Below are 16,559 nucleotides of genomic sequence, written 5' to 3' on the forward strand. Positions count from 1 at the left end.
GAGAACAGCAGAACGTACTGGAAAAAATGAGAGGAATTGCAATTTGCATGTTAGATTTAGCAAGAATAAGATAAGGCAGAGAAAGAGCAGAGGAGAAGCCGATGTGGGAGACAGGACCAGAGAATAAGGCAGAAGGGCATGTCTCACAACTTGTTGGGAAAGAAGACTTGAACCCCAAGTACAAGAGGACCTAGGAGATGGTGGGAGGAAGAGACCCGAGAAAGAAGCATGCGTCGCTGAAATAATGGAGAAGCAGTTTTCATAGCTGATCCGCTTAGCGACTAACACAACTGAAGCATGTGGACACAGAGCCAGGCTTGACTGCTTCAGGTAATTTGCACTTTCTGGATTCTCTTAGGCAGGAGATGTCCTCACAGACCCTATTCAGGCCCTGTCCTACTCAGACACACCACAGGCTGTGTTCTAAAACTGCTGAGTGTTCATGCAAAGCCTGAGCTGAGAGGGATGGGCTGGAATCCTGACCTCCTTCCTGCCAGCCACAGGATCTGGGCAAGTGACCCACCTTCTCTACACCGCAGGCCATTCCTGCCTGGAAGGGTGCAGTGAGGACTGACTGCAATAACAATTACGTGCATGAAGGGCCAAGCTCGGCAATCCTCAGGGGCTGGGTGGGTGCCATCACCCTCATGCCACCTCGGCTGCAGAAAGCGCCTCTCACTGGTGAGCTGGCAGAGGCGCCTTCATGCTGCACCCCATCATCATGGCTGCAGAAGGACCTGCTGTGTGTCACATCTCTGTTAATACAGCATCGCCCCTTTACATAATGCACCATCTCTGGCTGCCTCCTCCTGTGCTGCCCGCCAGCCACTCCACCCCCAGTCCTTGGGCTGGGCTTTCCTCCCCACACCTGCTCCCTGGTGGTCTCGTCCACGGCCTTTATCCCTGACTTATTTTTCTATAGATTCTGAGCTCCACACGTGAATGTCTTCACTTACATGTGTCACACAAGCCCTAAGCTTGACACGTCTGAAATGCATGAACCAAACACGTGTTTGTGAAACGCTGACTGGATGGAACTTGACTGTCCCAAAGGCCAGAATCCTCTTCCCACCAGCAGGCCCAGCCCAGGGCGTTGTGTGTCAGTAACAGTTGGCACTGTGTTGCTGTGTAAATTGTCTGCGGATCTGTTCCCTACTCTTTTTTTAAAAAAAAAATATATTTTATTGATTTTTTACAGAGAGGAAGGGAGAGGGATAGAGAGTTAGAAACATCGATGAGAGAGAAACATCAATCAGCTGCCTCCTGCACATCTCCTACTGGGAATGCACCCGCAACCAAGGTACATGCCCTTGACCGGAATCGAACCTGGGACCTTTCAGTCTGCAGGCCGACGCTCTATCCACTGAGCCAAACCGGTTAGGGCTGTTCTCTACTCTTTTGAGAGGCCTCAGACCTCTTGAGGGGGGAGCCCACGTCCACGAATCTCCAGTTCCCACAAAGGATCCCCCACAGGCTCTGTACAGAGTGGATCCGCATGTATTGACCGTTGGTTGAGTTAAATGTGTGCTGAACGCTCCCCACATCCATCACATATTCAAACTTTCTTTCCAGGAAGCCCTGTCCGCAGGACAATGGCCCCAGTGTGCTCCTCCCTGATGCCAGCAGGCCCCAGAGCTGACACTGAGGCATTTGCTCCCCCACAGTCTTGCCTCTGCTCCTGTGGTTTGGCACATTTCCTATCCTCCCTCCATTCCAAGGCTTGGCCGCTGGATGAAGCCACACTAGGTACACCTGGAACTGGAAGATGCAGGGAGCCAAGGACACACAGAGGCACTCACCGCAGGCCATTCTCAGAACCCACTGCCTTCCTTTCTCTTCTCCTCTGCATGGGGCAGGGGCCTGCTGCACACACAGGGCCTCTCTATGTGCGCATCTAACCTCAGCAGGGACCCCACACGGGCGGGGCAGCCTCAGAGAGGCAGGTCCTGGAGGCTGGGACCCTCCTTGGTCCAGTAGAGCTGTGCTGTGGACGGAGCGGCCTCACTGGGGGAGGGGTGGGAGAGAGGACTGGGGTGGAGTGAGCTGGCACAGGTCTCCCTCCAGGCTGCAAATGCCCAGACAGCCCCAGTGGCAGTGGCCTGGACCCACTCCCTGACAGTAGTTCTGCCAGCATTTCTCTCCCCTCCCCACCTGCAGATCAGACACACACCTCACACTCCCAGGGCCGTCAGGGTTCTGGGAAAGTTTCCGGGGGTTGCCTCTAACTCCATCTCCTGCCTCCTACTCAGGAGGGCACATCCAACTTGAGTGAATGAGGACATTTGTGTAGGGACAATCTTGAATGTTGTCTGGCTAACGCTTATGTTTTCAAAGACAGTTGGTATCAGCCTTGCCAGTTCTCTAAACCGAGTACAATGATTTGGGTCCTGTGATGGGGCGGAACTGAGAAAACAAGAACATTATAGCAGGTGCCCAGGAAATCGTGTTGACTGTGACATGGAGGCTGCAGGCCTGGCCCAGATGCAACCATTTGTGTTTTACACTTAAGTTTGGTTGTGCTGATATTTTAAGGACAACTGAAATAGAATTCTCTGTTTTCCTTTTCTTAATAGTTAAAAATTTCTAACTGTTCATAGGCCTGCCTGGGATTTATATTGAGTTAATTATGTAAAGCTGGAGGCCTGGACCTAACCGGTTTGGCTCAATGGATAGAGCGTCGGCCTGCAGACTCAAGGGTCCCAGGTTCAATTCCGGTCAAGGACATGTACCTTGGTTGTGGGCACATACCCAGTGGGGAGTGTGCAGGAAGCAGCTGATCGATGTTTTTCTCTCATCGATGTTTCTAACTCTCTATCCCTCTCCCTTCCTCTCTGTAAAAAAACCAATAAAATATATATATAAATAAAATAAAATAAAATAAAATAAAACTAGAGGCCTGGTGCACAGATTCATGCACCGGTGGGGTCCCTCAGCCTGGCCTCCAGGGATTGGGCAAAACCGGCTCTCCTACATCCCCCAAGGGTTCCCGGATTGCGAGAGGGCGATTCTCAGGTGACACACCCTGAATCAGGCTCCCTCCTCTCTGGTTCCGGGTGCATCACCCAAGAACCGCAGCTGCCAATTCACCTCAGCTTGGCAGCTCCTGCACTGAGCATCTGCCCCCTGGTGGTCATTGTACATCATAGCTACCAGTCGGATGGTCGAACAATCAGATGGTCACTTAGGCTTTTATATATAGAGATAAGCGGACCATCATTAGTTCAGAGTGAGAAATAGTTTTACTGTACTGAGATTTTTGTTTCATGTAACAGTCCTTCTAAAAAGGCAACTCTAAAGTCCTTAATAAATCATTTGATCTGAAACAATATATTTCATGACTCAGTCTTTTTTTTTTTTTTTTTTTTTTTTCAATAATAATTTTTATTTCTTAAAGTATTACAAAGAGTATTACATATGTCTCCTTTTTCCCCCCCATGACATTCCCCCGGCCCCTACCCCCCCGCCCCCCCCCCCCGTGTCTTGTGTCCATTGGTTAATCTTATATGCATGCATATAAGTCCTTCAGTTGGTCTCTTAATCCCCCCCCAACCCTCCCCAGGCTCCCCATTGTAGTTTAACATTCTGTTCAATGTTGCTCTGCTTCTGTATCTACCCCTGTTCATCAGTCCATACTGGTCCCCTTTATTTGTCCCAACCTCACTGGAGTAGTCTCAACCTCACCAGGGCCGTCTGAGCCTCACCAGGGCCGTTTCAACCTCACCTGGGTCGTCCCTACCTCACAGGGGCCGTTTCAACCTCACCGGGGTCGTCCCTACCACACCAGGGCCGTTTCGACCTGACTGGGGTCGTCCCTACCTCACGGGGGCTGTTTCAACCTCACCGGGGTCGTCCCTACCACACCGGGGCCGTTTCGACCTAACTGGGGTCGTCCCTACCTCACGGGGGCTGTTTCAACCTCACCGGGGTCGTCCCTACCACACCGGGGCCGTTTCGACCTGACTGGGGTCGTCCCTACCTCACGGGGGCCGTTTCAACCTCACCGGGGTTGTCCCTACCACACCGGGGCTGTTTCAACCTGACCGGGGTTGTCCCTACCACACCGGGGCCGTTTCGACCTGACTGGGGTCGTCCCTACCTCACGGGGGCCGTTTCAACCTGACCGGGGTTGTCCCTACCACGCCGGGGCCGTTTCGACCTGACTGGGGTCGTCCCTACCTCACGGGGGCTGTTTCAACCTCACCGGGGTCGTCCCTACCTCACGGGGGCCGTTTCAACCTGACTGGGGTCGTCCCTACCTCACGGGGGCCGTTTCAACTTGACCGGGGTTGTCCCTACCACACCGGGGCCGTTTCGACCTGACTGGGGTCGTCCCTACCTCACGGGGGCTGTTTCAACCTCACCGGGGTCGTCCCTACCACACCGGGGCCGTTTCCACCTAACTGGGGTCGTCCCTACCTCACGGGGGCTGTTTCAACCTCACCGGGGTCGTCCCTACCACACCGGGGCCGTTTCGACCTGACTGGGGTCGTCCCTACCTCACGGGGGCCGTTTCAACCTCACCGGGGTTGTCCCTACCACACCGGGGCTGTTTCAACCTGACCGGGGTTGTCCCTACCACACCGGGGCCGTTTCGACCTGACTGGGGTCGTCCCTACCTCACGGGGGCCGTTTCAACCTGACCGGGGTTGTCCCTACCACGCCGGGGCCGTTTCGACCTGACTGGGGTCGTCCCTACCTCACGGGGGCTGTTTCAACCTCACCGGGGTCGTCCCTACCTCACGGGGGCCGTTTCAACCTGACCGGGGTTGTCCCTACCACGCCGGGGCCGTTTCGACCTGACTGGGGTCGTCCCTACCTCACGGGGGCCGTTTCAACCTCACCGGGGTTGTCCCTACCACACCGGGGCTGTTTCAACCTGACCGGGGTTGTCCCTACCACGCCGGGGCCGTTTCGACCTGACTGGGGTCGTCCCTACCTCACGGGGGCTGTTTCAACCTCACCGGGGTCGTCCCTACCTCACGGGGGCCGTTTCAACCTGACCGGGGTTGTCCCTACCACGCCGGGGCCGTTTCGACCTGACTGGGGTCGTCCCTACCTCACGGGGGCCGTTTCAACCTCACCGGGGTTGTCCCTACCCCACCGGGGCTGTTTCAACCTGACCGGGGTTGTCCCTACCACGCCGGGGCCGTTTCGACCTGACTGGGGTCGTCCCTACCTCACGGGGGCTGTTTCAACCTCACCGGGGTCGTCCCTACCTCACGGGGGCCGTTTCAACCTGACCGGGGTTGTCCCTACCACGCCGGGGCCGTTTCGACCTGACTGGGGTCGTCCCTACCTCACGGGGGCTGTTTCAACCTCACCGGGGTCGTCCCTACCACACCGGGGCCGTTTCGACCTGACTGGGGTCGTCCCTACCTCACGGGGGCCGTTTCAACCTCACCGGGGTTGTCCCTACCACACCGGGGCTGTTTCAACCTGACCGGGGTTGTCCCTACCACACCGGGGCCGTTTCGACCTGACTGGGGTCGTCCCTACCACACCTGGACCGTTTCAACCTCACCGGGGCCATCCCAGCCTTACCGGGGAAACAGGAAGTTTGGCCCTCTGTCCCCTGCCGGCGGCTCCCCACTAGACAAAATCTCCAGGCATTCCTGGTGGTTGCACATCCAGCGCTCCTGCCCTCCACCAAGTGCACAGACTGCCTGTCTGCTGTCCCCCAGCGCCCCACCAGAGAGTGGGACCAGTGGGCATGTTTGTGCGCTTGCTGGTACAGCAGATCCACAGTGCCGGCCGAGTCAGGCCCAGCCCTGGCCGGCCCTGGACCCGACTCTGCCCCCCGATTGCGTCCCTCCCAGATGCAAGGAGCTGAAATCTGCAGCCTGCTGGGATGGGCTCTGTACATGGTGCTTCAACACATCCTACTCAGTCTCAATGCGCTTCTTTCTATGCGAGGAGTTGAAATCTGCAGTTTGTTGGGTTGGGCTCTGTACTTGGTGTCACATCCTACTCAGTCTCAATGTTCTTTCTCTCCTTCCAGTTGTAGAGCTTCCACTGGGCCAAGTTTCCCATGGTTCTGTATGATAGGTGTTTGTCTGATATTTGGTAGTTTCGATGTTGTTGTGCGAGGTAGCACGCACAGGTCTCTTCCTTATGCCGCCATCCTGGTTCTCCTGGGTCTGCTTCTTGAGTGTGTCTCTCATGGCTGCGAGCAGTTGAAGTCTGCAATTTGTTGGGATAGGCTGCAAAAGCGCAGGTGGGTCTTTTTGTGCACCTGGCACAGCTTGGATGGGGATGTAAATTGATTAGGGCTGAGTCTCAGGGAGTCGCCATGGCGGAGCAAATAGCACTGGCTGAGTCTCCGCGGCCCCTTGAATCTCTGCCAGGGCTTTGTGTCCCCCAGTGCCGGCGAGCAGCTGTGCAACAGAGTCTCCCTCGCTTTCTGATGGCTGCAAGGCCGTGCTGCCTCTCCCCATAGGGTCTGGTGCCTCATGATCCCGCCTGAACCAGCTCAGTGGATTTGAAAGTTTGCAGAAGAAAAGGCGCTTCTACTTGTGGGTCTGGCACAGCCCAGATGGGAATGTAAATTGCTTAGGGCGGGATCACAGGGAGTCGCCGGGGCGGAGATTCAGCGGCCCCTTGCCTATCCAGGACACCAGGACTTTGCGTCCCCCAGTGCCGGCGAGCAGCCGAGCGCCAGAGCCTCCCTCGCTTTCTGACCGCTGGAAGGCCGTGCCGTCTCGCCTTGGGGCCTGGGGCCTCAGAGACCCGCCCGAACCAGCTCAGTGGATTTGAGAGTTTGTAAAAGCACAGTCATTCCCTCTTGTGCCTCTGGCACAGCCCTGAGGGTAGGGCGGGGTCACAGGGAGTCACCAGCGTGGATGAAATAGCGATGGCGGCGTCTCCGCGCCCCTCGCCTCCCCGGGACACCACCAGGACTTCTTGTCCCTCGGTGCCGGCGAGCAGCCGCGTATCAGAGCTTCCCTCGCTCTCCGACCACTGCAAGGCCGTGGCCGCCTCTCCCTGTGGGATCTGGGGCCTCAGAGACCCGCCCCTAGCAAGCCCAGAGGATTCGAGGGTTCGTAAAAAACCGAGAATCCATTTGCAGCCCGCGTGGCGTGTGACTGCGTACCTCTGGTTTTGGTGCCTCCGTAGCTCCCACTCAGTCTCACTGCGCTTCTTTCTTTTCCTCCAGTTGTAGATCTCCCACTGGGCCAACTTCCCCATGGTTCTGAGTGGCGGTTGTTTACTTCATAGTTGATAGTTTCAATGATGCTGTGAGAGAGCAGCACACACAGGTCCGCTCCCTACGCCGCCATCTTGGTTCTCTCCGACTCAGTCTTGATTGATCTGATGACCTAAGGACATAAAACCAAATATTAAACATTTTGCTATTTGAACCTGCAGATACAGGGTTAAGGAATGCTGGAGAGAGAGAGCAATATTTCTGAGAGATATGTTCTATTATAGAAAGTAAACAAACCTCTTGGGAGGAAAGGAATTAATAGAATAATAAGCTATTGGCAGGGGAGATAAAGATACAAATAGGTCTGAAAAAAAAAAAGATATACAGGGCAGAGGAAGCAGTGTGTCTCTTCCCAAGGTTTTATTTTTGACTATTTTTATACATTTTTCTGTCTTTGGGGCTTTCCTTTTTTTTTTTTTTTCTTCAATAGACTTCTTTTTATTTGCATGAAGTGGAAGCTTATTAACTATTTCACAATTTCTTTTCTTTACAGAAGATTACTGAGTAATTTGGAGACTCCTGATGGAGTTAGTACCAATAGTACCCTTTCCTATGAACTGAACAGATAATGGTTTTCCTCTCAGCAGTATTCCATGAATTTCCTTGGTGTACCAGCAATCTCTCACATGACATCTTGTTATGTTTGGATGGAAGATGTGCCTCTGGACCATGGCTCTGAGACTTCAGCCCAATTCCCTGAATCCTAAACATGAACACATATGGCCTGAGCCAGTTTTCCCCACCACCCCACTTGTGTCCTTACTGTCACTTATGTCAGTTAGTGGACTGACATTCACCCTTGGCATATCAGTTCCCCCGCCACTGTTTTAAAGCTAGAGAAGTCTTGCTGGCCATGCCTAGCCAGCAGCTTGATCTCAATCAAATCTCTTACTGCTGTGAATCTTAATTTCCTCCTCTGTGAAATGAGAATAACAATTATTACCTACTATTACTCTCAGAATTGGCGTCTGTCTGTTCCTGAAATCTATCATTCATCCATTCCATACATTTATTGGGAGTTTACCTGCTTGGAAGTCACGGGACAAGGATGAGTAAGACAGGACTTCTGTCCTGGACGAGCTCTTTATCAGGTGTTGGATGGCTCAAGGAATATAACAAACACATTGAAGAAGACACCTTACTTCACACCCAATAGACTGGCTATTATTTAAAAATGGGAAAATAATAAGTGTTAATGAGGCTGTGGAGACATTAGAGCCCTGGTGCACTGATGGTAATACTACAAAATGGTACAGCTGCTTTGGAAAACAGTACGGTGGTTTCTCAAAAAGTTAAAAATAGAAATACCATGTGATCCAGCAAGACCATTTGGGGGCATATATTCCAAAGAATTGAAAGCAGCGACTCAAGCAGAGGCTTGCACACCAATGATCATAGCAGCATTATTTGCAATAGACAAAAGGTGGAAGCAACCCAATATCCATCAACAGTCAAGTGGGTAAAAACAACAGTGGCATATATAAATAAAGATAGCCTTAAACAAGGATGAAATTTTGACACATAGTACAACATGAATGAACCCTGAAAATATTATGCTAAGTCAAATAAGTCAGACACAAAAGGACAAATGTTGTATCACTCCACTTATTTGGAGTATCTAGAATAGGCAAATTCCGAGAGACAGAAAGTGGAATAGCGGTTACCAGGGGCTAGGGGCAGGGAGGAATGGGGAATTAGTGTTGAATGAATACAGAGTTTCAGTTTCGGATGATGGAAATGTTCTGGTATTGGTTACACCACATTGTGAGTGTACTTAGTACCACTGAATTGTACACTTAAAAATTGTCTCAATGGTTAAGTTTTGTGTCATGTATATTTTTGCAACAATTAAAAAAAACTTTATAACGCCTAACATGTTACACAAATGCAGGATTGTTAACTTGAATTAGGATTAATGGGATTGTGTTTATAATCAACCCCTCTTTTTTAAAAAATGAAGTATGCATGAAATTACTTTGTCATTCTTTATTATGTGATACTGGAGAGCAAGCATCCATCTGGATAAACTTTAATAATAATTTATTTATACCCCATCCTCTTCTAAAAACAATTTGAGGTAATTACATCAGAGTAATTAATTAACATAAGACAAAATATAGAAACAGATACAAAAGTGGAAAAGCGTGAACAGCTATTGAGCAAAACTGTTAGCCTTCCAGGAACCAGGGAACTGTTGATATTCATCAAACCTTTTATAAATGCTTAAAATATCATTGGCTTCAGCATGATCATTGTATGAGTCTAGAGCAATGATTTTCAAACTTTTTCATCTCATGCTACACATAAAGTAATTACTAAAATTCTGCAGCACACCAAAAAATATCTTTTTTGACAATCTGACAAAAATAGGTATAATTTTGATTGATTTACAAAATAATATTAGTAATTACCTTCTCTTTGCTTTAAAGTGACTTTAAAAAAAAAATCAGTATCTTGCCCTAGCTGGTTTGGCTCAGGGGATAGAGCATCAGCCTGCAGACTGAAGGGTTCCAGGTTCAATTCCAGTCAAGGGCACATGTCCAGGTTGTGGGCTCGATCCCCAATGGTAGCTGATCAATGATTCTCTCTCATCATTGATGTTTCTATATCTCTCTCTCTCCCTTCTTTTCTGAAATCAATAAAATATATATTTAAAAAATCAGTATTCATATTTGTATATGAGGATTTCTGGTACCAAGAATGAACCAATCAGACACAATCTTATTATTCGACGTGACCAATACAATATATATGACATATATTTATGGCCAAAGACAAGGCATTCATACCAGTTGACTATTGTTTTATTGACTGTTGTCATTTTTTTATTTGACAATCTAAGGGGAAAAACGGTCAGTGCCCCTGACTAAATAGTCAGGTATTGCATGTTTTCAAAATTCTTGCGGCACACCAGGTGAAAATTGCTGCCCCACATAAAGTGTTCTTTGTTGTTACCATGTGCAGTTTGGGGAATTTATTGAAATAGAAGAGGGATGTAAGACTAAGTCTGAACCTGTTCTGTACTTAATGAAACAGGCTCTTGGAGAGACACCTGCCCTGCTGGCCAAATCAACCTCCTACACCTTCCCCTGGGCTCCTGCATCAAGTCTGCACGGTAGCCTGGCATGACAGCATCTCTTCCTTCCGGGCTCCCCCTGCCCTCATGCTCCCCCTGCAGACCCTGTCCCAGCAGCCGGGTTCCCACAAGGCCCCTGTGTAGCCGGGACTCCTACACATGGAGTCCTTCCTGTCTTCCTGGCCAAGTCCTCACCTCTTCCTGAGGACGGTTCAGATTCCCCTTCCCTGAGACCTCTCCAGCCAGGTTGAGTCCCCTTCTCCTTGCACTCTTCTCTGTACCTGCTTGCTCTCTACTCTCTGGTATCTTATCACACTGTCCTGGAGTCATTGGTTTCTTGTCTTTATCACTAGACTATGAACTGACTGAGGACTGGGATTATGGTACATTTCTCTAGCCCAAGTGCCTATTTATGGTGCCTGGGTCATAGTAGAGAGCCAATAAGTGTTTGGATCTAATTATTTTTGCCTGGGAAACAAGGTTGAGACTGTAGTACTAAATTCATCTGTTAAAAAGAGTTTTCATGGAAGAAGGAGGATTGAAACTGAGTTTTCAAAAATGATTCGAATTTTGAAGGGAGTGTAAAATAATGATAACACAGCAATAACTAAAGGAGGAAAGGTGGCTAAAAGGAGTGGATCAGATCAGTATTACTCAGTTGAATAGCAGACCATCTGTACTAGAATCATCTGGGGTGCTTGTAAAGTTACAGATTCCACCTGTCACTCCCATCCACCACTCCCCATTCGGAGCCTGTAGGTCTGGATTTACCTTTAGTGCAAGAGTATCTTGTGAATGGAAAGTCTTGAAATCCTGGAGGGACTGTTGGCAGTTGTGGGCACTTGAGAGCCATTTTAAGCCTTTAAAGAGGGAGAATGAGAGCGTGATGGAAATGGAGCTTTGGGAAGGGCATACATAGACTGGTGGTTTGCAAAATAGATTGATGAGGACGAGTTCTCAGAAGCAAGGATGAGATGCTAGGAGTGCACCAAAGTATTTAAGAAAAGAGGAATGGCGAGTTTGCTCCACTGGCAGCACCAGAAGTAGAGACGAAGCATGCTGACAGAGGAAATGATGAGGCTTGGTGACAGATGGAATATAAACGATAGTGGAAGGATGGAGTTTGAAACGACAACTGTTTTGGGGACCTTGGGAAAATGGCAGATCCACTGATGTGCACGCTCTTGCTATCTAATGAGTTCTATTTCAAACGTGAGGTGAATGAGGTGTCTGAGAGGCAGCCAGGTGAAATGTGGTTTGCAACATGGACTTGGGTGTGGCCAAAGGTCTGGGAGGAAGATAAGGAGCCAAAAGCATGAGGGAAGAGGAAGGAAGGAAGCCTGGAAACCTGAGTTCAGACCTCTGGGGAGCAGCAACATTAGACAGGAGGCAGATAAAGCAAGGAAGCAACAGAGAGGTGAATAAAGATTGAGTACTAAAGAGAAACCAAAGGAAGAGAAAGGTTTAAGAAGGTAAACATCCATTATGTCAGATGTTATAGAATTTGAGAAGGATAAGAACAAACCTTCCAAATTTGGCAAAGATGGTAAAAAGTGAAAATCTCTAATACTTGCTGATGTGTGTAATGTGATCTATCATCTATAATAATAAGAGCGTAATATGCTAATTAGACCAGACAGCCGAACGACCTTCCGGACATCATTCTGGACATCCTTCCAGATGAAGCCGTGGTGGCAGGGGCCGAGGCAGAGGCAGTTAGGGGCAATCAGGCAGGCAGGCAAGCGGTTAGGAGCCAGCAGTTCCAATTTGTGAGAGGGATGTCTGACTGCCAGTTGGAAATCCCTTGAGGGGTCCCAGATTTCAAGAGGATGCAGGCCGGGCTGAGGAACCTCCCACCCCGCTGCACGAATTTTGTACACTGGGCCTCTAGTATTGGGTATAAATGAAAATTGGTGATAAATTGTGTTTACAATTAATGAGCAAAAATATACTTTTGACAAACTGGTTCCCAAAAGGATACTCTTCTATTGGAGAGCCAAGACATTGAGGAAGGCCAGTAGGAGGCTGGGAGGATAAGGAGCTAGGTTAAAAGGGGGAAAGATTAGGATGCATGGACAAAGAGAAACTTACCAGGAAATCCTAACATGTAGGTACTTCAACGATCTTGCTTACCAAATAAGATTGCATTTATTATTTTAAAAGGTTCCATTCGTGCCCCTTGGTTATGGTATCATCTGGGACAAACATAAGGTGTCATGTGGAATGGAACCAGATAGCCAAAGCTCTGGTACCATATTTGAAGGTAGCATAAAACAAACAATCATGCCTCCATTCCTTCCCTAATGCCCAGGGCGGGAGGTGGGGACAGATCCCCTTTTAAATGTAAAACAAAGAGCCCAAATGTGCAGGTCAGCCCCACCTCTGGGTAGATATCCATCAGGACATAATTGCTTGAGGTGTTTAAAGGTTTTTAAATTATTTGAGAATTCCCAGTGTTTTCTGTTCTTCATCTACATATGTATACTTGGTGACTTTGGGTGTTCAATCCTTGAGAGTCTTTTTCTATGAACAAAGATATGTGCTTTGGAATAATAAAGCAGGCAATCATCAGGTAGAATCATAAAATTTCTCCCATTCTATCCTTATTTGAAAGGAAAACAAAGGAGAGGAAAGGAAAAAGAATGGCTAACAGTGACCCGAGGGTTATTGTTATTTTTAATTTGAACTGAAATGTAGGTGGCCAGTGTTCAGGGGACTTGTTATCATTGGAGTTTTATCCGTTGCACTCACACAAGTAAAAAGAAGTAGTGGCCCAGCCAGCATGGCTCAGTGGTTGAGCATCAACCTATGAACCAGGTGGAGATCACAGTTCAATTCCCGGTCAGGGCACAGGCCTAGGTGGTGGGCTTGAACCCTAGTGTCAGGTATACAGGAGGCAGCCAATCAATAATTCTCTCTAATCATTGATATTTCTATCTCTTTCTCTCCCTCTCCCTTCCTCTCTGAAATCAATAATAAAAAAATAAAATAAAAAAAGAATAAAATGAAGTAGCTGGATGAAGCTATAACCTGGGATATAACCTGACGAGGGATTTTTTTTCTTCCAAGTTGTGAATATGTTTTTTGTGTCAAATTCTTAAAAACTCCTAAGGGTCTCTAAGTTCTTACGTAATGAAGTATGGTAGCAATCATCTCAGGTAGAAACTATAGTTTAACTTTAACTTCAACCCTGCTGTTTGGTTTCTGTACTTGTTTGCTTGCTAAAATAATAGAAAAGTTATTTTAATTTTCTGAATTATATAAATTATCCCATTCGATTAAATACCTATTGATTGTAATGTGAATATTGGTTGTGGTCATACTGGTCTTAGAAAGCACACTTTCCTTTACCTGGGAAGGACAGCACAATTATCCCAAGGTCAGAGGGCTCCAGTTAACGTGTCCCTGTTGATTCAGTGTTCCGGAGACCCAAAACTGTAATTTAGGTAACATGCTTAATTCTGCTTCTGTAAACTGCTTTTTTGCAAACCATGTTCCTCATTCCAAACCCTGGGATGTAATCAATACCTTTGTGATCTTTGCCTATATAAACCTGGTGTTGGGGCTGCGGAAGGCACTATGAGATCTGGGAGAGCGATATGCCCCCTCATAGTCCCGGATTGCAATAAATGTGACTCTTTAATTCGACTTCTTGAGGCGTCCTTCTGTGATTCGCAGGGTACATTACAACAGTAACTGTCGGGTAATAACTTGGGTTTCTGCTCACCACCTAGTTATTTCTACCTTTGGACTTCATTTAACCAGCAATTCATCCTTAAACAGACTTGCCAAGTTGCTTAAGCCCAGTGCTTCATGAGGGCATAAGAGGCTGGCTGTGCTCTGGTTTTCTATGAATGCTTCACTGTTGCTGTGGTTCTACTTGATGTCAGAGCTCAAAGGAATAGGTTGGTATCAAGGCCTATGTTTCCTTCTGACAATCATTTCAGGATGATTTATAGAAAGCGAAGAAACCTCCTATTCAGTGACTGTTTGCTAAGTACGATCCTAAAGTAACTCTGTTGGTAGTCTTTCTCTGTGAAATCATATCCTCTGTCAGTGACTATCCTTCATCAGTCTTGTCTTATAACAAGCTTTTATAAATAGATACGAAGATTGTCATTTTAAAAATAACTGTTGAGCTCTAAAATATGTAAATTGTAGGATTTATATATAGCCTTCGAATAGGGTTTACATATCATTACCTCTCGTTACATTAATTTTAAGGTGCCGTGGAAGCCATTCCTGCAGTTATAAAAGTAGTAAATGTTTAAAGTTTTTTAATCAAATATTGTAAAAAAGTGTCGAGTGAAATGAAGAAATTCTCCTTTCCTGTTTTGCAGCTTTCAGTACCACTCTCCCAAAGCAATCGCTGTTGACAGTGGCTTACGTTTCTCTGTATGAATTTTCTAAGCATATATAGTTTTACATATATGTATGTGTGTACACTCATTTTACACAAATGGCACACTATGCATACTTTTCTGCTTCTTTTTTAAAATTCACTTAAAATGACCATCAGATCAGCATTTTTCAATTGACTTCGCTCTTTTAAAAACTGCATGGCATGTCCTCATAGGTATGCTCCATAACTGATTGACGCGCATTTAAGTAATTCCCCACATATATCTGGTTGTTGCTACCGTGCTTTCTTCTCGTAACAAACAATACACATTCTTAGAAGTGGAATTCCTGAGTCAAGGAGCTGCGTTTTCAATCTGATGAGCTATTTCTAAGTTATCGCGCACTGATCTACACTCCCACCAAGGCTGTCTGAGGGTGTTTCCACATGCTCACCGATCGGTCTTCCTTGGAGATTTGAAACTCCTGCCAGTTTAGTAGTTGAAAATTATGACTTCTTCTTACTATGTCTCTGTTAGGTTCATGTGCCCTGAGCTTTTTTTTTTTTTTTTTTTTTTTTTACATAAGACTAATTGCTATTTGTATATTTGTGTGAATTTCCTGAATCATGTTCTTTATTTGTCTTTTCCCATGTCCATTTTATGAAAGGAGAAGAAACCATTCACTAGGGTAGGTTACCGTTTAATAGATAACGCCGACAGTTCACAGGAAACCATAAATGTGCATACTCCACACATGAACACTTGTACAAACACTGACTGACTCAGTTGGAGGCCTGAAAGAAAGCCTTGAAATGAAAGTGTGGCCTCGCAGCCTGAGAAGAGAGAGAAAGCAGTCTGTCTAGAGAGAGATGTGGGAGTCTCGCTTCCCTCTATTAGTTTTCTATCGCCGCATAAAAAATGGCCAGAAACTTAGCAGCTCAGCTCACAGTTTCGCTGGGACAGGAGTCCGGGCACAGCATGACTGGCTTTTTGCCCTGGTCCCAAAGGTTAAAATCAAGCCATTGGCTGGCTGCACTCAGTATCCTAGGTTCACGCCATTGCATTTGCAACTCAGTTCCTTGCAGTCATCGGACTGAAGTCTCCGTTTCCATGCTATCCATCAGCTGGAGGCCACGCCCAGCTGCCTGTGCTCCTGGCCACATGTCCCCTCCAAAGCCAGCAAAGGAGAATCTCCCTTATGTCACCTCCTCATGCTTCCAATCTCTCTATTTTTAGACCCAGATCTAGAGATATCATGGGGTGAGGACAGGCCCGCCCGGGTCATTTACCTATCCTAACGTCAGCTGATCTGGAACAAATCAGAATGGCAAAATCGCATCACAGCAGCACCTAAATTCGTGTTTGATTGACTGACTGGGAGAAGGTCTGTGTATAGCAGGAGCCAGGTATCTTGCAGATCATCTTAGAATTTTGCTGACCTCACTCCCCACCTGCTTTCCTCAAGGGAAGCAGATGGAGCTCCGGTCATCTGGCTGAGGAAATCAATTCTTCTGAAACATCGAATGCCAGAAGAAGGGGGCATAACTGGCATCTGTCTAACCCTGTGCACACAATACACCCAAGTGGGTCACAGATCCAAGGGAGCGATCAAACAGCAGAAAGCTAGAGATAAAGTCTAGGAAACCACACAAACAACACAGGGCTCAGGCAAACTCTCCTGACCAAGGGTACAAACCAGGCATTTTCTACTCCACCATCTGCCCTTTGACCTCCCACACTGTAGCCCACTGAGGACAAGTCACTCGCCAGCTGCACACACAGGTTTTGAGACCTCCAACCTTGCCATTTCCTCTAACGTCAGTCTGATCAGAGTGTGGTTTTGTGAGCTGTTGGCCATGGGTAGTCCATAGAAAGAGAATGAATTGACTAAGTAAGTGAGCCACTAAGAGGAACTACTGATGAACATTATTCTAAAAGA

At 47.6% G+C, this 16,559-nt stretch overlaps 1 protein-coding gene across 4 annotated transcripts in view; it reads left to right on the top strand.

The window, feature by feature from the left end:
• The window catches only part of MCF2L2 (MCF.2 cell line derived transforming sequence-like 2), a 211,932-nt gene that overhangs the window by 149,943 nt on the left and 45,430 nt on the right, over nucleotides 1-16,559 (top strand). The gene's annotated exons all lie outside the window — the stretch shown is intronic.

This window comes from Myotis yumanensis, unplaced genomic scaffold, assembly GCF_028538775.1.
Source record: "Myotis yumanensis isolate MYYU_CA2020_CCGP unplaced genomic scaffold, mMyoYum1.0.hap1 SCAF_2, whole genome shotgun sequence".
NCBI classification, from domain to species: domain Eukaryota; kingdom Metazoa; phylum Chordata; class Mammalia; order Chiroptera; family Vespertilionidae; genus Myotis; species Myotis yumanensis.